Source organism: Nuphar pumila, chromosome 3 (genome assembly GCF_984573655.1).
Source record: "Nuphar pumila chromosome 3, dmNupPumi1.hap1.1, whole genome shotgun sequence".
Lineage (NCBI taxonomy): Eukaryota > Viridiplantae > Streptophyta > Magnoliopsida > Nymphaeales > Nymphaeaceae > Nuphar > Nuphar pumila.
This window is the reverse complement of record NC_143251.1, coordinates 94,273,737-94,287,936: the sequence shown is the minus strand read 5'-3', so window position 1 is coordinate 94,287,936 and position 14,200 is coordinate 94,273,737.

Here is a 14,200-nt window from a genome sequence, read left to right as displayed (position 1 = left end):
TGACATCGGAGTAAAAAAGTCTGACCAAAACAAGGTGACATATTCATTAAAAGTCTTGTTTTCATGTAGGGCCTACCAAAACAATCGAATTTGATTTTACACTTAAAAGATGAATTAAAGTAGAATATGTTCATTTTTAAACACATCAAACCATGCTTCGATTTGACGTTTGGATAGAAAGTTATAGCAAAACAAGTTAACCTGTTGGCCTTGTTTCAGCCTGTCGTTAATGACGATTAGAGATTATCGTTAGGAACCGGTAATGACACATTGAATTATTGTTGTCAAATCTTGAATTATTGTTAGCAATTCCTTTCAGTGTCGTTAGTAGGGTCCAACAAATCATGAATCATTGTTGAGAATAATGTATCGTTAACCATTCATTTGGTCTAGATTCATGCAGAAAATGGAGATAAGTCTCTAGAAACCTCTCATCCATATCCCATTGAATTTAGTAAACCTACCCTACATTCTGGAATCTTAGAAAACCTGTCATGTCTATCTTCTTATCCCAGTTTCTTAGTCCATAAGCTAGGTAGCTTTGGCTAATCAGAAAGAGACCATCAATCTTTTAACCAATAGGATTGTGTCATGTCATCAACAATCAAATCTAGATATTTAGATCCAATATTCATGGGATTAAGATCCAAACCTGTTAGAAAAACTATAAATAGAGACCCCTTTTCAATAATCTAGCATCTAGATCTAGACCCTGAATAGAGATACCCTGTTGCACTTACCACCCAACACCCAAACTTTGCCCATGCAAGCCTAGTCTGCTATGCTTTTGTAGCCTAGTATAGGTCTAGATCCTCTATTTCTTTCAGATTACCAGAGTCTATGCCTAGCTAGAGTCCCTACACGCTCATCAATATCTTTAGGAAGGGCTACTCAAGCTTGAGGTGAGATTTAGATTTTTTATATTTTTTTATAGCATTTATTTCCTCTATAAATTAAAAAAATATAGACTTTCCTAATGTTTATCATGTGTTTTTGTTCTTTTTCAAGCCTTGATGGTGGATCACACCGTGAAGCTCACCTTTTTGAGGATTTGCGTATGAGCTAAGCGTCCCTTGCAAGCTAAATCCCAATCATTAAAGATTTTGAAGTTTCTAAGGTGGTTGATCCTTGCTCATCAGAGAAGGAAAGGTGCACAACTTGAAGGGTGGGTCCCACATCTCTTGTGTCTCAAATTTGAATCTTGTGTTGGAATCTAAATCTTTTTAGACTACCTATCTTTTCACTTTCAAAATTTGGGAATCCACATAATGAGAATTATTGTGGGATCATTCACCTAAAATTGGAATAAGAAAACTTTGGGGGTTTAGCATTACAAGGTCAATTTTGTCATTTTTAGTAATTTTGGATATTGGATCCACACCGGATCCAAAATACTTTTATACTTTATTTTCATATATTGACCCTACTTATTGGCAGAGGCATATCTCCGCGTCTTTGAGTTGTATCATCATGTGCTAGGAGTCATTGGAAAATAGAATTTCGAGGATACTTTTCTCATTTTCAATGCAAATTCATATTTTGCCTATAAGGCCTTTGAAATCACACGAGAATTGAGGAAATAGTCAGTTTTCTGCTATTTTCCATTGGCAAGTTTTTTCTTTATAGGTCATATCTCAGTGTCTCAACTTCAAAAACTAGTGTTTTTATAATCATTGGAAAGCTGAGATTTTGACCTAAAAATTCTCTGTTTTGGATCAGAACCGAAAAACCCTTTAGAGTTATTGTTTATGGGTTCCAAAACTGTGGTAAACTTTTGGCTTGCAATCAATAATCAATAGACAACCTATTTTCTGAGTGTTGCATCTCTCCAACTGTACATCAAATCGATGTGATCTTGGTGTTGTTGGAAAGCTGGTTTCCTTATATTTTTCTGTTATTTTTATTATTTCCTTAGATTTTTAGTTCTGGTCAATGAAAAATAAATTATAAGTGTTAGAATAGGTACCTAGGTTCCTTTTTCACTTGATATAGGCGCATTGTCGGGATTGTATCTCATTATCCATCTATTATTTTTCAGTCATCTTAGTGTCATTGTAAATGTCTCAAAGTCCCATTTATTTATTCTTTTAGGTGTTTTCCTAGATTCTTCTGTTTTGTGTTCCCAAAATCAGTGTCAAAGTCTAAAACTGATTCTAAATTATAGAAACTTTTTAGTAACTTGGCTTTCGAATCATGTTTGTTTTCTTCTGGCAACAAAACCCAACGATTCTAGCACCCTTGGGTCATGGAATGTCTTATTATTTTGGTGTGCTCTGATGTTTCACTACGATCTGAATAGATCACTTAGAGAGGGTCTCTTTAGAATCTAGTTTTTGATCCCGTGAGAAAGTTGTTTCCTGTGAAAATAAACTTTGGTTTTCAAAACTTTTTAGATTGAAAAAAATATTTTTGAGTGCCATTTTCTTGCTTTCCTAGGTAGAGAATCTATTTAGAATTGGGTGTTTGCTTACTTATTTTGTATTAGGAAAATTGACTAGACGACCTTGTTTGAGCAAATCCTGTCAAGTAGAATTCTTAGAAAAATATCACAATCTCCAACAAGTTAGCATTTCAAAATGATTAAGACATTGTTTACATCACCTTTGATTCTCTTTTATTTATCCTTTTTTCTTAGGACTTTGATTATAAAGCTTCTATTTTCTTTCTTAGTTTTTGAAAATCTCCATTCTATACTACTTTTTGAATCTTCGAATCTTTCACCCATACCAGGAGTCATCAACTCGAGTCTATTATTGATTGTCCAAGGAGGTTGAGTACTCACTTGCACGTACCTAGAGCCATAGCTCAGGTATATAGTGAAAAATCTGACATGAGTAAACCTTACCCAGTAGAACCTTATAGAGTAGCCTCACAGATTCATGGAGCATTCAAAGAGACCTAGAAAATCCATTATTTTCAAAGTTTGATTGTGTGCAAGGTGCTTTTTTTTGGACTCTTGTTTATGGGTAGAACCTAAACCAATGGTTAGGGATACAAATAATGATTCCCAAGAACCTCCTAAGAATCCTAACCAATCAAAGTCAAGACAGGTTCCAAGAACCTTGACCCAAATCTACAATTTGGGTCCCTAGTCCAAGAACCACCCAAGCGTCTTGGTAAGAAGCCCAGAGGCACTAGGGAACTGCAAAACCTATTAGGGATGGTGACACTCTCGCCTGAGGTGGGTATTTTTGACCAACTAGAGGGGGGGGGGGGGGGGGGGACAAATCTAAATGATGAGGAAGAAGAGGTTTAGTTTGTCCACCATGCATCAGGTAAGGGCAATGAGATAGCTCAAGGATCTACAAGCATATCCACCTATGAGGATCTATAAAATAAAAATATTTGTCTAAGGATAATGATGGGAGAAATTCAATATAAATTTATTAAAAATGAACCCAAGTTTAGAAATATCAGGTAGGTAGAGTCATAGAACATAATATTCATGCCAGACAAGTTCAACTTATGTACCTTCCAAAGGTCATAATATCCATAAATCAAATTCCAGATCCTCAGCCCAATAAATATGAAGAAAGGATCTGAAACTTAGAAGAAGGGATGAAAAACATGAACAATCTGATACGAAGTTCCAAGGGTGAAAGGAGATCCTATGAGATCTAAGATTTTATCTTGGGAATAAGCAACGAACCTCTAAGAACTACCCCATAAAAAATGTTAAGTTCAATAGGACTGGAAACCCAAAGACCCATGTGGCTCTGTTCTTGGACGTCTACAAGGATTGTCTAAATAATGATCGAGCCTTGATTCAGTGGTTTCCCATGAGTCTAGAGGGAGAGGCCTTGACTTGGTTTTCAACCTTGGATATCCACTAAAGTAGGGAGTTCCATACCCTAATGAATTTGTTCATAGAAAGGTTTTGGTACAAGGTTGACACCTTGCCTACTATAAACCAATTTTATGACTTTAAGTAGATGAAGGATGAGGATACTCAAGACTTCATTATTTGATAGAAATTTGTATACCATCACATGAAGGATCCAACATGTGAATCTCACATGCTTACCATCATCTTAGACAACTTTAATCAACCTCTCAAGGGCCTCCAAGCTACTAAGAGGTGTGAGACCTTTGTTGATCTAATTGATGTCACCACTTGGATGGAGGACAACCTTAAAAGAAACATATATGATGACATTTTGGTTATTATTGGGTCTGTAAAAGATAGGCCCAATAAGGAAGAATCACCAAGGAGCAAGGTTAATGTGGCAACTCCTCGAAGAGAAAAGAGAAAGTTTGAGTCTTTCAAGAAAAACTAAGAGCAAAGTCAAATCATAGATAACCTAAAGACATAGAGTTCACTGAGATCCAACATACTCAATCTCAAGTCCTAAATATTTTACAACAAAATATGGATTTTAAAATGTCCAATATGTCAAAACTTCCTCAAATTAAAGGAAAGTACCCAACAAAGTATTGCAGATATTATCAAGCATTGGGCCATGATACTTAAGAATGTATATGTCTCAAGTACATAATTTAGGACCGCATTGACAAAGGTGAACTGATCATGAAAAATCAAGAAGCTTAGGAAGAGCCAAGTTGCATTCAGAATGAGGAAGTCCACATAATTAACAAAGTTGAACTAGTATCAACATTGACTTTGCTTATTAGAAAAGAACCCTACAGTTGTCTGAATCACCACAGTCAACTCACACTCAAGTTCATCATGTGAGACTCAAGTCAGGGAGAAAGAAGAGAATGCTTCCACCTAAGTCCTTAAAAAACGATTTTTTATTAATCATCCATTGAGGCTATCGTTAAAAAGGAGAAAGAGGAAGGTTCCGTCAACGCTCTAAAAGAAGAGGTGTTTGAAAATCCTATGAAGAGGAAAACCTTAAATATGTTGATGCGATGAAACATTTTGTCTCATCCAATTGGGTAGAGGCAAATAGCCATGTTGAGATGAATTATCTAGATCACATCATGAGGTTTGTACCACCTTTCCTTCTCCAAGGAAGAAAAGCGATCAGGATGAATTTAGTCATCTCATTGAGATCAGGAAGGACTCAGCCATCTCTGAGAGCATGGCTTCACTGACGCCTCAATTGGACCCATGATCCCAAGGTTATCTTTATTATTAAGTCATAGGTCACGTTTCAATGCCATTATCTCATAGGATAACCCTCTCATGCCCTTATGCACGCATGACTCAAACAAATATGCTTTGATGCATAGTATATGTCATGATCCATTTATGCCCCTATGCATGAATCATTGAATTCAAAATTCATATGCATGATACATTCATTATATACATCACATGCAACATTTACTTTTAGCCATGCAATCTTATCAATCACACAATTCAATCATGCATATGCGCACATGTACCTGCAAAAAGGCATTTCATATTTCGCTATCTAAAATCATATCAAACATGATCTCTTGAACCACAATAAAAGAATACTTCTATTCTCATACTTTCAAATCATTCTCAGCATGATCTCCGAACTACAATCATAACAATCCTAATATCTACAAGTGTTATGTGTATGTATATCATGTTTCATACAACCATAGATCCTTTATCGTGATGCATTTGCATCACAAACACTTACCACAAGTATTTACCCAATTTGCATAATACTTTTCATTTTATGTGTATGACCTTTTTAGCCGCAAGCGATACTTAGCATTTATGTATCATTTATTTTGTATCTGCATGCCAATTTGCACACTATAATATATATTTTTAAGCATTTGTACTATTAAAATTGAATTGATAAGTGCTTCTAAACACTTTCTATTTATGAACACAAACTATGCATGTGCACATGTGAAAACCGCACTTGTAATGCACATGTTAACATGGTTAACTATGCACATTCACGCGCACTCAAATGTATTTTTATGACGCAATCAGCATCATCATAACCATGATTTTCATGCATAAAATCTCTTTCAAACTGAGTTTTAAATACACATGATACATATTTTAAAATTGATTTGAAATCACATTCGAGACCGCTTCCAAATATGAAAAATATGCTCTCTTGGGCATTTTACCGAACATTTAGCGTGCTGCATAATTATCAAAGCATAATCTAAATTTTCATAATTATGATCATGTTATACATAATTAAATCATCTCATTTTATCATGTTAATCATATGCTAATTAAAATCAATAATCAAATCATGAAATAATCAATTAATTAAGTATCTCAAAAACCTAATTTGCTCACATGGTACTTATGTTACATGTTTAGGCTAACATGATGCACAAATACACTAGATTCTGACCAAAACAATACAATTGTGCATTCAACAAGATTAGTTTAGGGATCCTACCTTCATAGATCGAAGAAAGAAATATAGTGAAACCCTAAATCTTAAGGAGTTTCACAAACTGCAATGAATTGCCACTTTGGCAATTCACTGAATACTTAGTGTGTAGCACGCAACACCACGTATATACACAGCAAGAGTGGTTCAGCTGAGGCATTCTCTCACTGACGAAGAGTGCTACAATGTTGCATAAACAACGAGAAAGTGTCGGAAAGCCTTTCTGCACAAAATCCAAAATAAAATAGAAATTGGGTATGCTGATTTCACAAGAAACGAAATAAACAATACCCAAAACAACAAGGTTGAATAGAGCTATAGTGTGGGGGAGTCTCCTCTATAGTGCATGCACTCCAAAATGCCTTCAATATGACAACACAATTCCTGAGATACCCAATTCCAAGGAAAAACCAATTTCCTTTGGGAAATCGATCCGAAACAAGGAAAATCGAAGAAGAAGGTAAGGCAAGTGAAACCAATGTTGTTGCTACTGACAGAGGTGGAGTCACTACAGGGCATGATTCCCAAGACTGGGAATCAGATACACAAAATAAGAAAACCCTAAATAGGGTAAATCGGCTAAAAACACTCAAAATTCGAAACAAATTCGAAGAAGATGGGGATGAGAAAAAAATAACTCACCTAATCATGCCAACAATGATGTGAGGGGGCACAAAATGGGTGGTACATATTCTCAATATTGAAATTATGCAAATCCCAAGAAATTTCCAAATTAGGGGAAATGGCTAAGGCTCAAACCCAAAAAGAATGGGGAAAGAATGTGGTTGGAGATGAGGATACTCACCTTTGTGTTGTTGTAGATAGGGTTGGCATAAATCTCAAGGTGCAGGATGACACAAATTCCAAGGTAGTCGACCAAGAAGAAGAAGAGGGAGAAGAGATGAGGTTTTCTCAAAAACCCAAAATGAAAAGAAGGGAAGAAGGAGGGTGTTGACCCCTTCTAGGGAGTGAAATGAAGAGATAAGGGGGGTTGGGGTGCCCTAGTGGGCCCCACCCAACCTTATTTATGTGCTAGGCCCAGACTGGGTCCCATTTGGATCTGGTTAGGATTCAAATCAACCCAAAACCCTATTTCGACTTCAAAAATAAAAACTCAAAACCAAAATAACTAATAAATGTTATATTGCTACAATTGCTATCTAAAGTTCAATTTATGATTAAATATAATTTTATTTACTTATTTAAAACCCATAAAATCCTAATTTTGGATCAACCCATTTGGGTCTTCATGTCTCTTCGGAGGGAGAAGAAAGTCATATTAATGAGGTTTTCCATGATAGCCAAAAAATTTTTGAGAAAAGATTCAGTCTTGTTATCCTCATGTTCATTTACAAATCCACATGTAGGGCTAGGGGTGCACACGAGCCAGGCTTGAGCCGAGCTTAGGCTCAAAAGCTTGGCTTTAAAAAAAGGTATGTTCAAGCTTGGCTAGCGCTCGAGCCAAAATTGAACACCTTGGTTACGAACTTGGCTCGACTCAAGTTCGATCCAGACTCGTCTCGAATTGAGCCGAGTTGATTTGCTGTCAAAAATTTAAAACAAACGTGTAAACGACAGGAATTGAACTCCGCCCCTTATAGAATAACACATTTAACGCCCTAACCACTTGGGTGACGCCAACTCTTGTGATTTAAATGGTATAAAAATTATACATATAGTAAAACTTTTCATGACAACTGCATTAATCGAGCTCGACAAGCTTAATCAAGTTTTAAAGCTTGATCAAGCTGAGCTCGTTTATGTTTAATGAGCCTGATCTTTTGTTCAAGCTTAGCTCATTTACTTACCGAATGAATCTGAGCCAAGCTTAATCGAGTCGAGTTCAAGCTAGCTCAGCTTGTTGTGCACCCCTACATAGGGCAATGTTGGAGCAAAAGTCCAAATCATAATCTTTTAAAAGATCGAGGTTAGAAAAGAGGATGACATAATTGCAATATGGAACACATTATACCTCAAGAGAAAGATGTATCCTCAGGACATTTGCAATCTGTTGCTGGGGTAGATTTAAAGCATACCTTGTTGTCTACATTCGGTCAAAGCGTCAAAGGATGTATAACAACACCATCTAGACCAGGTTTGCTTTCAACTTCTTATAGTTTAAAGTCATGAATTCATCATTCTCACATCTTTTGAAATGTGAATAACTTGTTTTGATTCTTTTGTAAATAGTTATTTAAAAATCTCAAAAAAATCAAAAAATCAAAAAATCAAAATAAAAAATGCCCTTTTTGTTATAAAATTTTTGTCATTCAAATGGATTTGCCAAGAAGTTGTTGCATTTAGAAAAAGTTTAAATACATTTTGTCTCACTTTTTGCATCATTAAGTATTTAGTTTTTTTTTTCATTATTGTGAAGAGGAAGCTTGAAAGTAAAGCCCTCTATAAGAAGGAAATGTAAAATGAATAAGTTTGGAGTGAAATAAAAGGATAAATCTTTTTGTAAAACCTAAAAATAGCAAATGATGAGTCATACAAAGGCATGTTGAGTCTCATGTTCTATGAACATAGTTTAAGACCATGATGATCCACTTAAAGGAAAAATATTTCAAGCTTAAAGATGTCAAGACTACCTTCTACTTTAACCTTGCTTCTCATCTCATTCTTTGGTTTATCCTTTGGTCGGTCATGTGAATTTATCCATCTTATGCATTGGTACATTTTGCTCTTGATCTTTATTTTCAATATCCTTGAAAATGACTAAGTTGATTATCTCATTGTACAAAGCAAAACCTACCCATTCAAGCCTTCTCCTAGAAAACATTTTTTTACCCTATGAAGGAGAGTATCAAGAAGAAGAAGAAAACAAAGCGCTCACAAAAAATGTTGCAAAAAATGAGAAAATACAAAAAAAAATAATCATGTCATCCTCTAGGCTTGGTGGTTCTCTATACAAATTTCACCAAGTCTTAGGTCCTGGTGGCAATAAAAAAAAACCATTATTGAAAAAAAAAGTGAAAAAATGAAGTTTCAAAAAGTTGTAATGTTTTCTTTGTGATTGAAGATCTCAAGCAAGAGACACACACAATCCCTTACTCCTTTGTTGTTTCTTTGGACCTAACATTCAAAAATATTGTATTCAACCTTCTTTGTTAGCCCTTTTAAGCCTCGTGATACCTAAAAGTTCAATTACCTCATTACACAAAAAATGGCATTACCATTTCACTAATTCTTGTCATCATTTTCGTTCTCTTCTTTAATTTCTCAAGTCTAATGATCTATGTCCTATTGTTCCTTCAAAGCTTTTGAAAAATGGTTGGATACTTGAAAATATTCAATATGGATAAGTTTGATGCAAACTTTGACTAAGTAGGTTAAAGTGCATTAGAATTGAAAGTCCCAAGCTTTTATGCACTTGGAGTTCTTATTTTCAGGTTTGGATGGCAAAGGAGTCATACTCATTTGAAAGATTTTAAATCCTTAATCTTTGTGGGGTTAGATTAACAACTATTAAAGCATGAGCTTACATATGCGCTTCTATGACTAGTTGCTTTGAAGTTTAACAGTTAAACAAGAGATTTATTCTAGTGAAAAAGAGCAGGCATGCTTATTTTATGATGACTTCAATTAGAGGCAAAAACTAAAATGTGAAATTGGACCAACATTAAAAACTAATCGGATTGTTGCTAAAATATGCAAGTTGCACATACTCTTTTTGCACCCACTCTTCTCATATTTGAAACATGTTTAAAGGCAAATATCCAATCACGTGATGATAATTTTTCATTCTTAAAATTTATTTCCAAAATTTTTAGCAAGGGGTGGCTTTTTTCTTTTGAAAAAAAAATGGTAGTCATTTTAGACTTGGGTCATCATTCATATTGTATTTCATAAGTCTTATTAAGCACTATGTCATGTACCCTTGTCAATCATAAATGTCATATCTTTCTTGTCATTTGTTTGTCATGAAGTTCTTTAACATCGTAACTTTATTGTCTCATCAATAACATTCAGATTGCAGACAATTGTTTAGGTTGTCTAATTTGACCCCTTAAAGGTCTACAAATTGATCCTAAAATAAGATTTATTTTAATATATTTTTTTGCAATCTTTGTTGATTTTATTCAAAGATAGGTTTTTCACAATGCAAGGACCATTGTCATAGATTTTGCAAGAAGTGTCATTTTAAGTTCATTTTTAAAAAATATGTCATTGTTCTGCTGCATTTCGTCTTGTTTATTTCATCTTAAGACCAATGGTTGATCGTTAGTGAGACCTTCCACTTTAGATGGCTATTCATGAAGTCAAAGAGACCGTCGTGTGAAACAAGGTTTTGGTTTTGTCTTAAGACTGGTGGTTGGTTGTCGGCAAGACCCACCACCTTGAATGATTATTTATTAAGTTGGGAAGTGTGGAACACTTCAAAATACATTTTGTCAGCATAATCATTTTTTTTAAAGATGTTAACATTGACTTTAATTAAGCTAAGCTTAAATATCTTCTGCATTATTTTCTAAAAAAGCTTATCTTTCATGAGTTTGAAATTTCATCTTAAGAACTTGCTTTATGATTAGCGTGATAAAAAAAGAGTCAAATTAAAGCATTTTATGATGCATTAGGATGTCATGTGATATACATTTTACCAACTAATTTCCTTGTAGCTAAAATAGTTCTTAGAAACCCAATTACTTATTAGAAAAAATCTATTTGATCCTATATTAGGATTATTCTGTCGATAGATGAACATTAGGTTTATAGGTTATCCTAGGAATTGATGGAGTAATATGATACCCATTTGATGAGTGCATAACCACTTCAATCTATAAGTTGTGTGGATCAGATGTATCTCACCTACAAATTTTAAAAGTTTTGCCCAGAAGCTTGTCTTTGTTCTTGTCTTTTCAAGAAGCCCCTATCTTTTTTGAAAACGTGTCAGATGTCTTTTATATAATCTTATATGATAAGGCACTTGTTTTATCTTTTATCTGACCTTACTATGCGAAAACTTCTCTCTCACCAGACTGAGTTCAAAGAAAAGTTATCATATGAAACAAAGTATTGGCTTAGTCTTCCGCCTAGGTCATTTGGCCAAGACCTCTCTGCTCATATAAAAGAGCATCATAAAAAGACCCTTGCGTGAATCTATATATGTGCCTTTAGCTATAGAATGTACAATCTGTTGCTATGTCATTATCTTTTCACAAGACTTTTTTGAAAAGCTTAGTGTCAGAGTCAATTTGTTGTTTTTTCAAAATCTATGTGTCTACTTTCTTTATTATTGATCAATCTTTGCATGCTCAGTAATAAAGAGGGGCATCTATAGACACCCCAATTTTGACCAAATCATTTCATGTTAGGAGACATGCCAAAATTCAGTGACTTTGGCTTATTTTAGAGTTACTTTAACTTTAAATTTATTTTAGCTTTTATAATTATTTATTATTTATTTTTTATCCAAAAAAACAACTAAACTAGAGGATCTCATCTTTCAAACAAAATAAAAATCAAGTCAATATGACATTGGAGTATAAAGTTATGACCAAAACAAGGTGATGTATTTAGTAAAAATTATTTTTTTCATGTAGTGTCTACTTTAAGTAAATTTTTAATATAAAAATGATTGAATTTGATTTTATACTTAAATGATGAATTAAAGTAGAGAAAGATAGATTTTCAATGAACCAAACCGCACCTCGATTAGACATCTTGATAAAAAGTTGTGGCCAACACAAATTAACTTATCAAGCTTATTTTAGCATGTCGCTAACAACAATTAAGGATTGCCGTTAGAAACTATTAATGACACATTGAATTGTCATTAGCAGTTCTCTGGAGTGTCGTTAGTAGGGTCTAAAAAACATGAATTGTTGCAAAGAAACCCTAATGCATCGTTAGCACTTTCAATATGTCGTTAGCATAATGTGTTGTTAGTCGGTTCATTTGGCTCATTTGGTTGAGATTCACATGTACAATGAAGATAACCCTCTAGAAACCCCTCATCCCAATCAGAAGCTCAGAATTCAATGAACCTAGCCTATATTCTAGAATCCAATAAAACCAATCATGTCTATCTTCTTATCTCAATTTCTTGGTCCATTAGCTAGGTAACTCTGGCTAATAAAAAAGAAACCATGAAACCAGATTGTGCCATGTTATCAGCAGTTGGATCTAAATATTTGGATCCAATGTTCATGGGATTAAGATCCAAGTTTACTAAAAAAACTATAAATAGAGACCCCTTCTGCATAGTCTAGCATTTAGATTTAAACCCTGAATAGAGATACCCTATTGTACTTACCACCCAATCTAGCATCTAGGAGCTCAACACCTAGACTACCCATGCAAGCCTAGCATGTTGTGCTCGCCTAGTCTAGTATAGCGCTAGATCTCCTATCATTTAGTCTACCAGAGTTCACGCATAGCCAGAGTGTTGTTTTATGCATCTGTCAACGTCTTTAGGAATGGCTACCCAAGCCCGAGGTGAGATTCAAATTTTTTACATTTTTTATCACTTTTTTTTTATAAATTTTTTTTTACATTTTTTATCACTTTTTTTTTATAAAAAAATATATATTTTCTTAATGTTTATCGTACTTATGGCTTACACCATCAAGCTCACCTTTGCAAGCTAAAGCCCAACCATTGAAGATTTTAAAGTTTATGAGACTGATGAACCTTGCTCAGCAAAGGAGGATAGGTGCACAACTTGAAGGGCGAACCCCACATCCAAATCTTTTTCGGACTAACTTATCTTTTCGCTTTCAAATTTTGGGGATCAACAATGGCATGAAGAACATTTTGGTAAGGTGCCACCCTCATAATTTTAGTCTCTGTATATGCTTGTTTTCTTGTACATGTTCATATTCTTCAATAAAGGGTAGGGGCCCTCTCGCCAGGATTACTCGTCCCAAAAAAAACAACCCTCTTTGCACGGTTGTGATTTCAAAATGATCATAACACACTGACAGCAATCTAATTACAATCCAACTTTTCATTTTTTTTAATAACGAACTAAAGATCTTTAACAAGTCTCTTAACTACAATATAACAGTAATTGCGGCATTTTTTAATGAAATGTTTTACTTCTCAAAAAGAGAAAAGAAAACAGTACTGAAAATCATTGACCACACAATATAGACATCTTGCAATGCAGGTAATAACTTCTACTTTGTTGTAAATTTGTTTTTGACCGCAACTTTTCACCCTAAGATGTAATTCAAGTGATTTTATATTGAAAAGTTAGCAACTTGCAGTTTATTCTTCTCACGCAAAATGAGAACACTTTACTTTTATCTCGAAAAAACAGAATTAAAGAAAATGAACCATATATCCAGATTTTAAAGTTCTTAATAATAACCTATTGGGATGTCGAAACAATCGACTTCTCACTTGGCCTAGGCAGAAGATGCCATGAGCTTGCATGAAGGCATGCGAAAGGCCATGTAGCTGTCAAACTCTCCATCCTAACATAAAAATCCTATGACCCGAACCAACTCATTTTTTTCCTGGTGCAAGCCACCTGGAAAAGCTATAAATTATTCAAAATACTTGGCATGTTCCCAATTGTTTAAAAATGCTTCCTCTTACCCTCCCCTCAATCAAAAGCAGTGAAATAAAATGTGAAAGATCATAACCATGATCCATCAAACTTTCAAAATAGAGCAGACTATCTACAGGCCCATCCAGGCATTTGAGACCAGAGTTTAGGCCACACAACAGAAGAGTTTATACGTGAAATCTGAACCTGGAAATTCCTTTTTCATGATAAAAACCAAGTCTAAGAAACACGCTTGATTACCATTTGATTCAACAAAATCCAGTAACAAATCTGATTATTTAAAATGCCAGGATATACCAAACCACTTTATGAGTGAAAAGATCAGGTGCAATATGATTGCACAAATATTTGTGCATTAAGCACCTGATCACCCTCCATC